Source organism: Lynx canadensis, chromosome X, assembly GCF_007474595.2.
Source record: "Lynx canadensis isolate LIC74 chromosome X, mLynCan4.pri.v2, whole genome shotgun sequence".
NCBI classification, from domain to species: Eukaryota; Metazoa; Chordata; class Mammalia; order Carnivora; family Felidae; genus Lynx; species Lynx canadensis.
In genome coordinates, this window is record NC_044321.2 from 67,788,205 (window position 1) to 67,805,036 (window position 16,832).

At 37.0% G+C, this 16,832-nt stretch overlaps 1 pseudogene; it reads right to left on the reverse strand.

The window, feature by feature from the left end:
* Window positions 1–1,242: 1,242 nt before the first annotated feature.
* Window positions 1,243–1,754, reverse strand: LOC115506815 (annotated as a pseudogene).
* Window positions 1,755–16,832: the final 15,078 nt, after the last annotated feature.

Here is a 16,832-nt window from a genome sequence, read left to right on the forward strand (position 1 = left end):
TCATAATCACAGATCACCATAACAAATACAATAATATTGAAAGTTTTGAAATATTATAATTACCAAAATGTGACACAGAAATGCAAACTGGGTAAATGCTGTTTGAAAAATGATGCTGATAGCCTTGCTTGAAGCAGGATTGCCACAAACCTTTAATTTGTAGAAAATTCAATATCTGTGAAGTGCAATTCAGCCATGTGCAATAAAGCAAGATATGTCTGTAGTTGAAATCAATGACAGGTTGCATCATAGCATAGACATAGGAGAAGTCATACTTAATTCCTTCTGAAAAATAATTTTTTTGTTTTTTTTAACTTGTTCTTAAGAATTTCAGATGTAGAAGGTTTATTTGCCCAGAAATTTAGAGATTTACAAGGGAAGTAAATGACCCTGTTTGATCATCCTTAAGGAAGTTATTAGTTGCACAGATCTCCATATTTCAATAGGATGCCAATTTGAATAAAGAAAAAGATGTGGAAGCTTCTATGCTATAGTTTGACTGTTTTAGCTTGTCTAATGTGCAACTCTGGCTCCCTTAATTGTTTAGAAATCCAAAGCAACACGATTAGTAGCTCTATTTACTCCCGACTGATGATACTGCATCTGAGAAATGATTTCCTTCCAGATGGAACAATCTCAGATATTCTTCTAGAAGAGAGTAACCAGGCTGGCTTTAAGTCTGGTTATGAAGTCAAATGTGGAATTTTTGGAAAGAACCAGGGAGGGATATTTGACACAGGAAAATGCTTGTTATGGATGGTGTGGGCGGAGATTGAGGCCATGTGTATTGCCTTCAAGTAGTTTTAGGGATTCACATACAAAAGCAGAATTGCTCTGTATCACTTAAGAGTGCAAAATGTGGATCAATTGGTAGAAATTACAGGAAGTCAGAATTTAGCACTTTAGAATGCTTAAGGGATGTCACAGTGGAATAGATTGTCTTGTTAAGGAGTGATCTCCCTCTCCCTAGAAGTGTTTAAGTTGAAACTGGAGGACTATAAGCCAGAGATAAATTATTTTTAGTTTAAGTGCATTTTATTTTTAGACAACCTACATGACATTTTTTTCTTAAAAAACAAAGCCTCCACTCCAATAAAATCAAGGTCAAAATAAATGAAGAGCTCAAGATGACATTAGTCCCATTTTTCTAAGTCTTAGCGCTGTGTGGATGAAGAGCAGTAGGCAGTTAGGACAAAAGGTGATACATCCAAAGTAATAGCCAAATTCATTAACATTTTTTTTTTAATTTCTAAACTTCCCTGAAAGAAAATCATACATACATGAGGTCACACCATCCTCACGGTAGTCCAGCAGAGCAACCATGACATATGGATTCATGTTTTCACCAATAAAGGACTGGTAGTTTTTGAAATTAGCAAGGATTTTCTTGATTTGTTCTGAAGCCCCTGCCATAAAAGGTTTGACTCTTTCTGGCCTCTATTCTTCAAGTTTGCCTTTGATTAATTTCATGTAATCTTTGATGTACTTCTCGCAGGCTTCCTTTGTGAAGCTGGTTTCCTGCCAGTGATGGATCATGACATTATCAATACAAGTGATTACTGTGCTTTTGGTACTTTTGCACACCAGGCCTTCAGTGGAGGCACTTTCACCAATGAGCAAGCCATCAATGTTACCCTCTGTTCTACTGACCATCTTCTCTTCCACCTCTAGGCACATCCAGTCTGCAATGTCCAGATCTTGCAGATATCAGAGAACATCTCATTATGGCTTATAAGGTCCTAGAAGATTATCATGACGGCAGCTGAAGAGAGATGGTGGCAATGTCAGCTTAGCAGGAGCCAGGAGTTCTAAGTGAGCTTGGTGCAGCTAGAGTGACAATCATGGGAAGGGAGGAGCAGGTGGAAAAAAATGCCAGTGATATTGGAAAGGATTTCTTTGTTGCCTTAAACAATGATCTGAAACTGTTTAAAGTCTTTTATTCTTTTTTTTAAACTGTTTAAAGTCTTTTTAAGTTTGAGGTTCTACACCAAAATTGACCCAGTGGATTTTGTCTATAAGATTACTATTTTTTGAATAAGGTATCATCATCAACAAGCGTTTTGGAATGACTATTGAATACAGAGGGCTGTGTTCATTCTTAAAATTATATGTATGCTTGGGGAGCCTGGGTGGCTCAGTAAGTAAGGCATCTGACTTCAGCTCAGGTCATGATATCATGGTTTGTGAATTTGAGCCCTGTATTGGGCTTTCTGCTCTCAGAGCAGGGCCCACTTCGGATCCTCTGTCTCCCTCTCTCTCTGCTCCTTCCCTGCTCATGATCTTACTCTTTCTCTCAGAAATGGATAAAGACATTAAAAATTATATATATGCCCACCACATTTTTAAAATTACATTCTGGTAAAATACTAAAAACCTTCCAGCCTTTAAAATACAATGTGTGAAAGTCTACTTTCGGGGCGCCTGGGTGGCGCAGTCGGTTAAGCTTCCGACTTCAGCCAGGTCACGATCTCGCGGTCCGTGGGTTCGAGCCCCGTGTCAGGCTCTGGGCTGATGGCTCAGAGCCTGGAGCCTGTTTCCGATTCTGTGTCTCCCTCTCTCTCTGCCCCTCCCCCATTCATGCTCTGTCTCTCTCTGTCCCAAAAATAAATAAACGTTGAAAAAAAAAATTAAAAAAAAATTAAAAAAAAAAAGAAAGTCTACTTTCTAATCATTGTATTTTGTGATTCCATTTTGTTTCTGGCAAGTGTAAAAAAAAAAAAAACACAAGTACTACTAAATGTGTGAATGGTAATGTCACCCAAATAGTTGCTTAACGTAGTTTTTTGCTGCAAAGAGTTTGTGACAATAAACACAAGACTCCTGGGTTCTCTACTGCTCCATATTTCTCATCTAACTCTTGGACCTTGGGCAAGTCACTCTTATAAACATAAAAGAGGTTTAACAATATTCAGTTCTAAAATATTTCCCTGCTACATTGGGGTTAAAGTGCTATAGAGATTCAAATATGTCTGCACTCCACTACATTAATCACCCTCTTCTCCACTTTGAGATTACTAAGGGAGATATCATATGAGAAACAATGGCAAATGAGAAAGCAAAGTGTGACTGTATTATTACCTGCACTTGTAAAAAGTCTAACACTGAGATTAGTGTAAAACCTGTTGGAGAACAGGCTTAAACTGGAAACTTAATGGGGGTCTCTTCCCTGACCCCAAATCAGTCAGACCAGCCAGAAACTGGCTGTATAGTACAGCACACTGAAAAGATATACTTGAGAGGAGGTGAGCAGGCATTAGTGGGCCATGCATTTGGTTCATGCAAAGAGGATGTAAAATAGCTTCCAAGAGAGATAAAGAGATAGTAAAAGAGAGACAAAAACATCACACCTCAATGATATTTTCATTCATAGTTATTTCACTCACTAGCATTAGGTAATCCAATTATTATACTAGAATCTGCTCCATCAGTTGGTGCCACTCCTATTTGTGGATTATTGTTATGCGCTGTGTGTATGTGTGTGTGTGTGTGTGTGTGTGTATTGCTTTAGATAAAATTTCAATGTGGTCTTAGAGGCCTATATATTCCTTTGGAGTCCTGTATATACTATCATCAAGACATGGTTCTAGGGTTTGTGTTAGTTACCAGGTGTTCTGCTCTAACACAGAATCCTTTTTAATTTCCTGAAAACCTGACAGGTATTGATTCATGAGCAACCAACTCAGTCTGGGGTCACTGCCATGATAGGTATGGGATAGTCACTTTTTCTTTTATGATAAAGACACTAAAACTTTCAAGCGTTTGGAGTCTTCAATGTAAGAAAAGAGCTTAAAGTTTAGGATTTTTATATCTGCAGAAACAAGTACTTATAGAGATCAATAAAGTCCTTAAAATTGTGAAAATTATTAATAACACCAAATCACAGAATGATGAATCTATGTACTGTCATTACTTGAAACTTTAAAAAGATTCTCTGAGTATGATGTGAGAACTGTTTACATCCACAATCACTTGGGTAAATCACAGGGTTAAAAAAAAAAAAAAGCAAAAAACCCAAATCTTGGGTGTTTAGAATTTCTGGATATGAAGCTCATGAACTTGCATTTTAAACAACCATCTTCTTCATGATTCTTATGCATTTTAACTTTGAGAACTATTGCTTTAAAGAGGTAGATTTAGAATCAGTAAAATAAGGTACTATTCTATAGTCTAGTATGATGGAAAACACACAGACGTGGGGAGGAGGAGGCCTAGAATCTAGTCCTGGATTTATCCTTATCATCTGGGAGATCTTGGGTAAGTGATGTTAACCCTTTGAGCACCATTACTGTTCTCTGTAAAATGAGAGATTTTATCTGGAGAAACTCTAAGGTTTTCTTCAGCTCAAACACTGCACAAATCACACACAGGGCATTAAATTAATTGAACTTGTTCCAGAAGGTCATAGGGCCTATCACCCAGCACAATGCCTGGCACATAATATGAATTCAATAAATGTTAGTTATGGAATGCAGACAGAAAGTATAAACGTATTTAAACAGGAATTAAATAAGTTTTCATTTGGTAGATATGTAATTGGCAATGTGTTAAGAAAAGGTAGGAAAATATTTGGGAGTGATCTTTAAGTGTGTGAAGACAAATTATATATATCTCCTGACATCATTTCTTGGTGGCCATCAATACTTGACTGGATTCAACCAACTCAAATTTATTTATTAACACAGTTTCTTTTGACAACTACCCTTTACTTAGGTAAGCAACCACCCATCAACTTCTTAGCAACCACACATGATATTTAATGTCTGTCTTGTTTGATATTTATGCTGTCTTGTTTGTTACATTTTATCCATTTAAATCTATTTTACTTTTTCTTCAGAGAAGAAACCAATGTATATTTTTTATCAATTAATTGTCTAGATTTTATAATACAATATTTTCCTTTATTTTTAGGTTACACACTTTTTGATTTATTTATTTGCCAACAATGTGTAATATTTTCTTTCCCTGAGAGACAAGAAGGAGATAATTTTGTCTTACTTTTAGGAGAGCTGTTCAACATTATAGCTTCACTACTTAAATATTTTTCTTTTTTTTATGAAATCTATTGTCAAATTGACTTTCATAAAATACCCAGTGCTCATCCCAACAGGAGCCCTCCTCAATACCAACCACCAACCCTCCCCCACCCCCCCATCAACCCTCAGATTGTTCTCAGTTTGTAACAGTCCTTTATGGTTTGGCTCCCTCCCACTCTCACTTTTTTTTTCCTTCCCCTCCCCCATGGTCTTCTGTGAAATATCTCAGGATCGATATAAGAGTGGAAATATATGGTACCTGTATTTCTCTGTATGGCTTATTTCACTTAGCATCACACTCTCCAGTTCCATCCACGTTGCTACAAAGGGCCACATTTCATTCTTTCTCATTGCCACGTAGTATTCCATTGTGTATATAAACCACAATTTCTTTATCCATTCGTCAGTTGATGGATATTTAGGCTCTTTCCATAATTCGGCTATTGTTGAGAGTGCTGCTATAAGCATTGGGGTACAAGTGCCCCTATGCATCAGAACTCCTGTATCCCTTGGGACAATTCCTAGCAGTGCTATTGCTGGGTCATAGGGTAGGTCTATTTTTAATTTTTTGAAGAACTTCACACTCTTTTCAAGACTAGCTGCACCAGTTTGCATTCCCACCAACAGTGCAAGAGGGTTCCTGTTTCTCAACAACCTCGCCAGCATCTATACTCTCCTGATTTGTTCATTTTAGCCACTCTGACTGGCGTGAGGTGATATCTGAGTGTGGTTTTGATTTGTACTTCCCTGATGAGGAGTGATGTTCAGCATCTTTTCATGTCCCTGTTGGCCATCTGGGTGTCTTCCTTAGAGAAGTGTCTATTCATGTATTCTGCCCATTTCTTCACTAGGTTATTTGTTTTTCAGGTGTGGCATTTGGTGAGTTCTTTATAGATTTTGGATACTAGCCCTTTGTCCAATATGTCATTTGCAAATATCTTTTCCCATTCCGTTGGTTGCCTTTTAGTTTTGTTGATTATTTCCCGTGCAGTGCAGAAGCTTCTTATCTTCATGAGGTCCCAATAGTTCACTTTTGCTTTTAATTCCCTTGTTTTTGGGGATGTGCCAAGTAAGAAATTGTTGCAGCTGAGGTCACGGATGTTTCTACCTGCTTTCTCCTCTAGGGTTTTGATGGATTCCTGTCCCACATTCAGGTTCTTCATCCATTTTGAGTTTATTTTTTGGAATGGTGTAAGAAAGTAGCCTAGTTTCAATCTTCTGCATGTTGCTGTCCAGGTCTCCCAGCACCATTTGTTAAAGAGACTGTCTTTTTTCCATTGGATATTCTTACTTGCTTTGTCAAAGATAAGTTGGCCATACTTTTGTGGGCCTAATTCTGGAGTTACTATTCTATTCCATTGGTCTATGTGTCTGTTTTTGTGCCAATACCATGCTGTCATGATGATTACAGCTTTGAAGTAGAGGCTAAAGTCTGGGATTGTGATGCCTCCCTCTTTGGTCTTCTTCAAAATTACTTTGGCTATTCGGGTCTTTTCTGGTTCCATACAAATTTTAGGATTGCTTGTTCTAGCTTCGAGAAGAGTGCTGGTGCAATTTTGGTTGGGATTTCATTGAATGTGTAGATAGCTTTGGAAAGTATTGACATTTTAACAGTATTTATTCTTCCAATCCATGAGCATGGAATATTTTTCCATTTCTTTAGATCTTCTTCAATTTCCTTCATAAGCTTTCTATAGTTTTCAGCATACAGATGTTTTACATCTTTGGTCAGGTTTATTCCTAGGTATTTTATGCTTCTTGGTGCAATTGTGAATGGGATCAGTTTCTTTATTTGTCTTTCTGTTGCTTCATTATTAGTGTATAAGAATGCAACTGATTTTTGTACATTGATTTTGTATCCTGCAACTTTGCTGAATTCATGTATTAGTTCTAGCAGACTTTTGGTGGAGTCTCTCGGGTTTTCCATGTATAATATCATGTCATCTGCAAAAAGTGAAAGCTTGACTTCATCTTTGCCAATTTTGATGCCTTTAATTTCCTTATGTTGTCTGATTGCTGATGCTAGCACTTCCAACACTATGCTAAACAACAGCGGTGATAGTCGAAATCCCTTTCGTGTTCCTCATCTCAGAGGGAAAGCTCCCAGTTTTTCCCCATTGAGGATGATACCAGTTGTGGACATTCCATATATTGCTTTTATGATGTTTAAGTATGTTCCTTCTATCCCGCCTTTTTGAGGGTTTTTATTAAGAAGGAATGCTGAATTTTGTCAAATGCTTTTTCTGCATCAATTGACAGGATCATATGGTTCTTTTCTTTTCTTTTATTAATGTGATGTATCACATTGATTGATTTGTGAATGTTGAACCAGACTTACAGCCCCGGAATGAATTCCACTTGATCATGGTGAATAATTCTTTTTCTTTGCTGTTGAATTTGATTTGCTAGTATCTTGTTGAGAATTTTTGCATCCATATTAATCAGGGATACTGGCCTGTAGTTCTCACTTTTTGGCTGGGTCTCTGTCTGCTTTGGGAATCAAAGTAATGCTGGGTTCATACAATGAGTCTAGAAGTTTTCCTTCCCTTTCTATTTTTTGGAACAGCTTGAGAAGTTTAGGTATTATCTTTGCTTTAAATGTCTGGTAGAATTCCCCTGGGAAGCCATCTGGTCCCGGACTCTTATTTGTTGGGAGATTTTTGATAACTGGTTCAATTTCTTTGCTGGTTTTGGGTCTGTTCAAATCTATATTTCTTTCTGTTTTAGTGTTGGAAATTTGTGGGTGCTTAGGAATTTATCCATTTCTTCCAGGTTGTCCACTTTGTTGGCATATAATTTTTCATAGTATTCCCTGATAACTGCTTGTATTTCTGAGGTATTGGTTGTAATAATTCCATTTTCATTCATGATTTTATATATTTAGGTCCTGTCTCCTCTTTTTGAGAAGCTTGGCTATAGGTTTATCAATTTTGTTATTTTTTCAAAAAAAAAAAAAAAACAACTCTTGGTTTCATTGATCTGCTCTACAGTTTTTTTTTTAGATTCTATATTGTTTATTTCTGCTCTGATCTTTATTATTTCTCTTCTTCTGCTTGGTTTGGGGTTTCTTTGATGTTCTGCTTCTAGTTCCTTTAGGTGTTCTGTTAGATTTTGTATTTGGGATTTTTCTTGTTTCTTGACATAGGCCTGGATTGCAATGTATTTTCCTCTCAGGACTGCCTTTGCTGCATCCCAAAGTGTTTGGATTGTTGTATTTTCATTTTCATATGTTTCCATATATTTCTTAATTTCTTCTCTAATTTCCTGGTTGACCCATTCATTCTTTAGTAGAATGTTGTTTAACCTCCATGCTTTTGGAGGTTTTCCAGACTTTTTCCTCTGGTTGATCTCAAGCCTCATAGCATTGTATTCTGAAAGTGAACATGGTATGATCTTAATTCTTTTATACTTACTCAAGGCTGTTTTGTGACCCAGTATGTGATCTATCTTGGAGAATGTTCCATGTGCACTCGAGAAGAAAGTATATTCTGTTGCTTTGGGATGCAGAGTTGTAAATATATCTGTCAAGTCCATCTGATCCAATGTATCATTCAGGGCCCTTGTTTCTTTATTGATCCTGTGTCTAGATATTCTATCCATTGTTGTAAATGGGGCATTAAAGTCCCCTGCAATTACCACATTCTTACCAATAAGGTTGCTTATGTTTGTGATTGTTTTATATATTTGGGGGTTCCCATATTCAGCTCATAGACATTTATAATTGTTAGCTCTTCCTGATGGATAAACCCTGTAATTATTGTATAATGCTGTTTTTCATCTGTTGTTACAGCCTGTAATTTAAAGTCTAGTTTGTCTGATATAAGTATGGCTACTCCAGCTTTCTTTTGACTTCCATTAGCATGATAGATAGTTCTCCATTCCCTCAGTTTCAATCTGAAGGTGTCCTCAGATCTAAAATGAGTCTCTTGTAGACAGCAAATAGACGGGTCTTGTTTTTTTTGTTTTGTTTTGTTTTGTTTTATCTATTCTGATACCCTATGTCTTTTGGTTGGAGCATTTAGTCCATTTACATTCAGTGTTATTATAGAAAGATATGTGTTTAGAGTCATTGTGATGTCTGTAGGTTTCATGCTTGTAGTGATATCTCTGGTACTTTGTGGTCCTTGCAACATTTCACTCACAGAATCCCCCTTAGGATCTGTTGTAGGGCTGTTGCAGGGCTGGTTTCAGTTTTTGTTTTTTTGGGAAGATCTTTATCTCTCCTTCTATTCTGAATGACAGACTTGCTGGATAAAGGATTCTCAGCTGCATATTTTTTCTGTTCATCACATTGAAGATTCCCTGCCATTCCTTTCTGGCCTGCCAAGTTTCAGTAGTTAGGTCTGCCACTAATCTTATCGGTCTCTCTTCATAGGTTAGGACCTGTTTATCCTGAGCTGCTTTCAAAATTTTCTCTATATCCTTGTATTTTGCCAGGTTCACTATGATACGTCGTGCAGAAGATCTATTCAAGTTACATCTGAAGTGCATTCTCTGTGTCTCTTAGATTTCAATGCCTTTTTCCTTCCCTAGATCAGGGACATTCTTAGCTATGATTTGTTCAAGTACACCTTCAGCCCCTTTCTCTCTCTCTTCCTCTTTTGGAATTATGATACAGATATTGTTCTGTTTCATTGCATCACTTAGTTCTCTAATTTTCCCCTCATGCTCCTGGATTTTTTTTTCTGTGTTTTTCTCAGCTCCTCTTTTTCCATAATTTTATCTTCTAATTCACCTATTCTCTCCTATGCCTCTTCAGTCCTAGCTGTGGTCGCCTCCATTTTATTTTGCACCTCATTTATAGCCTTTTTTAGCTCCTCCTGACTATTTCTCAGTCCCTGATCTCTGTAGCAATAGATTCTCTGCTGTCCTCTATACTTTTTTTCAAGCCTAGCGATTAATTTTATGACTATTATTCTAAATTCTTGTTCTGTTATATTACTTAAATCGTTTTTGATGAATTCGTTAGTTGTTGCTACTTCCTGGAGTTTCTTTTGAGAATTCTTCTGTTTTGTCACTTTGGGTATTACCTGGGGCGGCTCCAAACTGCAGGGCACTTCCCCTGTGCTGTCCGGAGTAACTTGTGTTGGTGGGTGGGCTGTAGTCAGACCCAATGTCTGCCCCCAGCCCACCGCTGGGGCCACAGTCAGACTGGTGTGTACCATATCTTCCCCTCTCCTGGTGGCAGGACTCACTCTGGAGTGGTGTGGCCCCTGTCTGGGCTACTTGCACACTGCCAGGCTTGTGGTGCTGCTTTGATGGGATCTGGCTTATTAGCCAGGGTGGATCCGCAAAGTACACAGGGGTGGGAGGGGCTGGCTTAGCTTGCTTTGCAGTTAGTGGTCCCCTGTGGGAGAAGCCCTGCAGCAGTGGGAGGGAGGCAGACCCGTCGGAGGGATGGATCCACAGAAGCACAGTGTTGTGTGTTTGAGTACTGCATGCAAGCTCAGTGACAGGAACTGTTCCCTTTGGAATTTGGGCTGGGGGATGGGAAAGGGAGATGGCGCTTGCCAGCACCTTTGTTCCCCTGCGAGCTGAGCTCTGTCTCTCAGGGCTCAACAACTCTCCCTCCCAATGTCCTCTTGCCCTCTCTGGTCTCCAAGAGTAAAGCTGTTGACTTTTAACATTCTAGATATTAAGTCCCACTGGCTGACAGAACTCATGCAGTTCAGCCCCTCTGGTTTTGCAAGCCAGACTCAGGGGCTCTGCCTTGCTGAGCGGGCTACCCGTCCACCCTCCTAGCTCCCTCCCGCCAGTCCGGGTGGTGCACACTGCCTCTCTGCCCTTCATACCCTCTTCCGTGGGCCTATTGTCTATGCTTGGCTGTGGAGAGTCTGTTGGGCTAGTCTTCTGTCAGTTTCCTGGGTTATTTAGGCAGATATGGGTGGAATCAAAGAGATCAGAAGGAAGTGGTGACCCAGTGTCCTGCTATGCCGCCATCTTCCAGATACCAAATAACTCTTTAAGGAAATATCTTTTTCTTTTTCCACAATGAGTTTGGTTCACACAAGGTTATAAAACTATATATATATATATATGTATATATATATATATATATATATATACACACACACACACACACACAGATAATGGATCAATAAAAGTGGATATGTTATAGGACATCAATATTTTATTCAATGCAAGATAATATATCTGATTTGTCCCAGTTCCCGTGGCAGCACTTTGATGTGAGGAAGTGCAATGAGTTTTCTAAGGCAGTAAGAAGACCATTGAGAGCATACCAATAAAATTATGCTCTCCTTTAAATGTGGCAACCCTGCTATTAAGATACTAAATATACTTCAAATTATTTTCAGCTGTGTTTTTATTTCCTTAAATGTTTCTTAAAGCCATTTCTGCCTGGGCAAAATTGGTAGGTGGAAATTGTCTTTGGTTTCCTTCAATCTCCTTTTCTGTAAGTAATAATAATAGCATTGGCTAACATTTACCAAGAACTTACCATCTGCTTGGCACTGTGCTAAGTACTTTATCATAGGTTGTCATATTCCTCATAATAACACTATGAAATAGGCCCTACCATTATTTATATATATTTTTTTAATTTTTATTATTTATTTATTTTTTATGTTTTTTTTTTTTAATTTATTGTCAAGTTAGTTAACATACAATGTAGTTTTGGCTTCAGGAGTAGACTCCTGTGATTTATCACTTACATACAACACCCAGTGCTCATCCCAACAAGTGCCTTCCTCAATGCCCGTCACACATTTTCCTCACCTCCCCACTCCCACACCCCTATCAACCCTTAGTTTGTTCTCTGTATTGCAGAGTCTCTTATGGTTTGCCTCCCTCTCTGTATCTTATTTTTCCTTCATATTTTGGAAAGAAACTGAAACACAGAGAGTTCAAATAACTTGTCTAAGACCATATACCTGACAACTATTAAAACATACTTGACTCCATGGCTTAACTACTAGAATATTCTATCCTAACTCCTGCCCTATAGTACTATACACACATTTAACCTTCTAGATTTTAGAATCTTACATTCCTTCTCTCCTTCCCCTGAGCTATTTAGTGCTTTCCAGTGTTATTTCTCCCTCAAGATTTCTGGAGGATCTATATTTATCCCTCTTCAGTTTTAATTACTCACCTTCCCAACTATCCTTCTATAAGTGTCCTGCTTTTCACTCAGTGTTGTAAAATAATGCAGCTGATTAAGCAAATGCCACGATGGTATGAATAACTCACAGAATAATTTATCTTTGTCAGGAATTATTGCACTATATACAAAATTATCCCCAATGAATTATTATTAATAAAATTCCAACAGAGTCACAGGGGGTGAATAGAAATGGACAGGAAAGCCTTTCCAACATCCATTATTTTATAACATTTTTTTTAAATTTTTTTTTTAACGTTTATTTATTTTTGAGACAGAGAGACAGAGCATGAACGGGGGGAGGGGCAGAGAGAGAGGGAGACACAGAATCAGAAACAGGCTCCAGGCTCTGAGCCATCAGCCCAGAGCCTGACGTGGGGCTCGAACTCACGGACCGCGAGATCGTGACCTGGCTGAAGTCGGACGCTTAACCAACTGCACCACCCAGGCGCCCCTATTTTATACCATTTAAGCAACATATAAAGTTGACTATATCTAACCACATCTTCCACCTAATCTTCTGTTACAAGTGACAGACTGCAAGACAAGATTAGGAATACAGGTTCATGGTGGCTCTGTAGCAGTTTTCCCCCCCTTTGTATAAAGTAATAAATCTGAATGGAGGTCAAACCTGTGACTTGAGTCTCACAACCATGCCTTATCCAATTGTAACTAATAAACAATTTTGATACCAGTTCCAATGTTATTGAAATAATGCGTTGAATGGTGTTCTAACAGCTTGAAATAATGAAGAAGACTAAAGATCTCTTAACTAGGGAATTACCCAGGGACTGGAAAATGTTAGTTTTATATGGCTAAGATCACAAAGGAGGTCACTTGATTATAATGGCATTATGTATTAAAATTGAAATATAAATATTGTTTCACAGCAAAATCCAGGATTTACAAAATTTCCAAAACTTCTCAAACTGTTTTAAACAGAACACTATGGGGGCGCCTGGGTGGCGCAGTCGGTTAAGCGTCCGACTTCAGCCAGGTCACGATCTCGCGGTCTGTGAGTTCGAGCCCCGCGTCGGGCTCTGGGCTGATGGCTCAGAGCCTGGAGCCTGTTTCCATTCTGTGTCTCCCTCTCTCTCTGCCCCTCCCCCGTTCATGCTCTGTCTCTCTCTGTCCCAAAAATAAACAAACGTTGAAAAAAACTTCTTAGAACACTATGATTAAAAAAAAAACTAGTGTTTATTATTTTTGGCGCAATTTTAAATAGGATTGTTTTCTGGGGCTCCTAGGTGGCTCAGTCAGTTAAGCGCCTGACTTCGGCTCAGGTCATGATCTCGCAGCCTGTGTGTTGGAGCCCCACGTCAGGCCCTGTGTTGACATCTGGGAGCCTGGAGCCTGCTTCAGATTCTCTGTCTCCTTCTCTCTCTGCCCCTCCCCTGCTCATGCTCTGTCTCTCTTGCTCTCAAAAATGAATAAATGTTAAAAAAATAAATGGGATTGTTTTCCTAATCTCTCTTTCTGCTACTTCATTCTTAGTGTATAGGAATGCAGCAGATTTCCATATATTGATTTTACTGAATCATTTCAGTGACTTTGATGAATTTACTGTGACTTTACTGAATTCATTTATCAATTCTAGTAAGTTTTATTGGTGGAATCTTTAGGGTTTTATATACATAGTATTATGTCATCTACAAATAGTGAAAGTTTTAATACTTTCTTATTGATCTGGATACCATCATTATTTTTGTTCTCTAATTGCTGTGGCTAAGACATCCAGTACTATGTTGAATAAAAGTGGTGAGAATAGACATCCTTGTCTTGTTCCTGATCGTAGAGGAAACCTCTTACTTTTTCAACAGTGAATCTGATGATGTCTGTGGGTTTTTCATATGTGACCTTTATTATGTTATGTTTCCTCTAAACCTACTTTCTAGGGTTTTTATCATGAATGGATGTTGTACTTTGTCAAGTGCTCTTTATGCATCTATTGAATTGATCTATGACTTTTATTCTTTCCCTTGTTGATGTGATGTATCATATTGATAGATTTGGAAATTCTTTGCATCCCAGGAATAAATCCCATTGATCATGATGAATGATTTCTTTAATGTATTGTTGGATGAAGTTTGTTAATATTTTTTTTTAATTTTTTTCAACATTTTTATTTATTTTTGGGACAGAGAGAGACAGAGCATGAACGGGGGAGGGGCAGGGAGAGAGGGAGACACAGAATCGGAAACAGGCTCCAGGCTCTGAGCCATCAGCCCAGAGCCTGACGCGGGGCTCGAACTCCTGGACCGCGAGATCGTGACCTGGCTGAAGTCGGACGCTTAACCGACTGCGCCACCCAGGCGCCCCGAAGTTTGTTAATATTTTATCGAGAACTTTTGCATCTATGTTCATCAGAGGCATTAGCCTATAGTTCTTTTTATTGTAGTATCTTTATTTGGTTTTGGTATCAGAGTAATGCTGGCCTCACACAATGAATTTGAATTATTTCTTTCCTTGTTTTTGGGATAGTTTGAGAAGAATAAATATTAACTCTTCTTTAAATGTTTGGTAGAATTCACCTGTGTATCTACCTGGTCCTATACTTGTTTGTTGGTACTTTTTTGATTACTGATTCAATTTCGTTGCCAGTAATTGGTCTGTTTAAATTTTCTTTTTCTTTCTGATTCACTTTTGCAAAGTTGTATGTTTCTAAGAATTTATCCATTTTCTTCCAGGTTGTTCGATTTTTTGGCATATAATTTTTCATAATGTTCTCTTAGAATCTTTGCACTTCTGTGGTGTTGGTTGTTATTCTTCCTCTTCTATTCCTGATTTTATTTAACTCCTCTCTCTCTCGTCTGGCTAAAGCTTTATCACTTTTATTGATCTTTTCAAAGAGCCAGCTCCTGGTTTCATTGATCTTTTCTGTTGACTTTTAGTCTCTATTTCATTTTATTATTTATTATTTCCTTCATTCTACTGGATTTGGGCTTTGCTCTTCTTTTTCTAACTCCTTTAGATGTAAGTTTGGGTTGTTCATTTGAGATTTTTTTGCCTCTTGATGTAAGCTTGTATTGCTAAAATCTTTCATCTTAAAATAGATTTTTCTGCCTCCCAGATATTTTGGACTACTGTGTTTTCATTTTCATTTATCTTTATGTATTTTTTAATTTCTTCTTTGATTTCTTGATCAACCCATTTATTGTTTGTGTTTATTGCAGCATTATTGTGCTCGCTTCGGCAGCACATATATTACAGCATTATTTACAATAGCTAAGATATGGAAGCAACCCAAGTGTCTACTCATAGATGAATGGATAACGATAGGTCATGTGTATATATATATATATATATGTATATATATATACATATATATATATTATATGTGTATATATATAATACAAGAATGGGATCTATAATATATTATATATATATATATAATTATAATATTGCTCAACTATAAAAAAGAATGAGAACTTGCCATTTGCAACAACATGGATGGACCTAGAGGGTATAATGCTACGTGAAATGTCAGTCAAAGAAAGAAAAATAAAATTTAATTTCACTCCATAGATGAATGAAGAATAGGTCATATATATAATCTTATATATGATATATATAAGAATAGGTTATACAATATATATTATATATATATATATATGCACACACACACACACACACACACATATATATATATTACTCAGCCATAAAGAAGAATAAGAACTTGTCATTTGCAACAACATGGATGGATTTAGAGGGTATAATGAATGCTAAGTGAAATGTCAGAGAGAGAAAAATAGCATTTGACTTCACTCATATGTGGAATTTAAGAAACTAAACAAATAAAGAAGAGACAAACAAAAAAAGAGACTCTTAAATGTAGAGAACAAACTGGTGGAATCCAGAGAATAGGTTAGTGGTGAGATGGATGAAATCGGTGAAGGGAATTAAGAGTATACTTTTTATGATGAGCACTGAGTAATGTTCAGAATTGTTAAATATTTATATTGTACACCTGAAATTTATATAACACTATATGCTAATTATACTTGAATTAAAAAATAACAATAAAAACCTTCTTTACAGAAACATTGGAATTGAATTCCAACTTACTTCAAAAATTATTACTCAAGAATGTATTTGTTTATGAAATATGAGATCTTTCATATGTAATAATGATTTTTGTTTTATTTTTAAACTTTAGAATAGTTTATACTATAGGTGACAAAAATATTACTTTGTAGAAGTATTGAGAAGTATCTTGCAACTTGCAGCCAAAGTATAACAACTTTATTATTGTGAGGGTAAATAGGTAATCTCATTTGTTTTAAATCTATGGTAAGAAGTATAGAGTTTATGTAAAGGAAATACTTATTAATTCTCTAGAACAGGTATATTTTCATCAGTAAAATTTTTTCTTTTTTCTCATATCAATTTTTAAAAATTCACCATTTAAGTCCAAATGTAATTGAGAGTAAAATACCTTGGTGACAAATGGTTACATGGAAATGTTCTCATAGCATTAAGAAAAAAGTAGAACATATATGCCTATTCAGTATAATCTTAATTTTGATGAATATATGTAATATGCAGAAGAAATGACTGGAATGAAATATACTAAGATTTTAACAATAATTATTATTGGAATTTTGGGACTGCATATGGTTCCATTTTCGTTTATGCTATCTACATTTTCTAGAAAGCCTAAAGTGAACATATGTTAC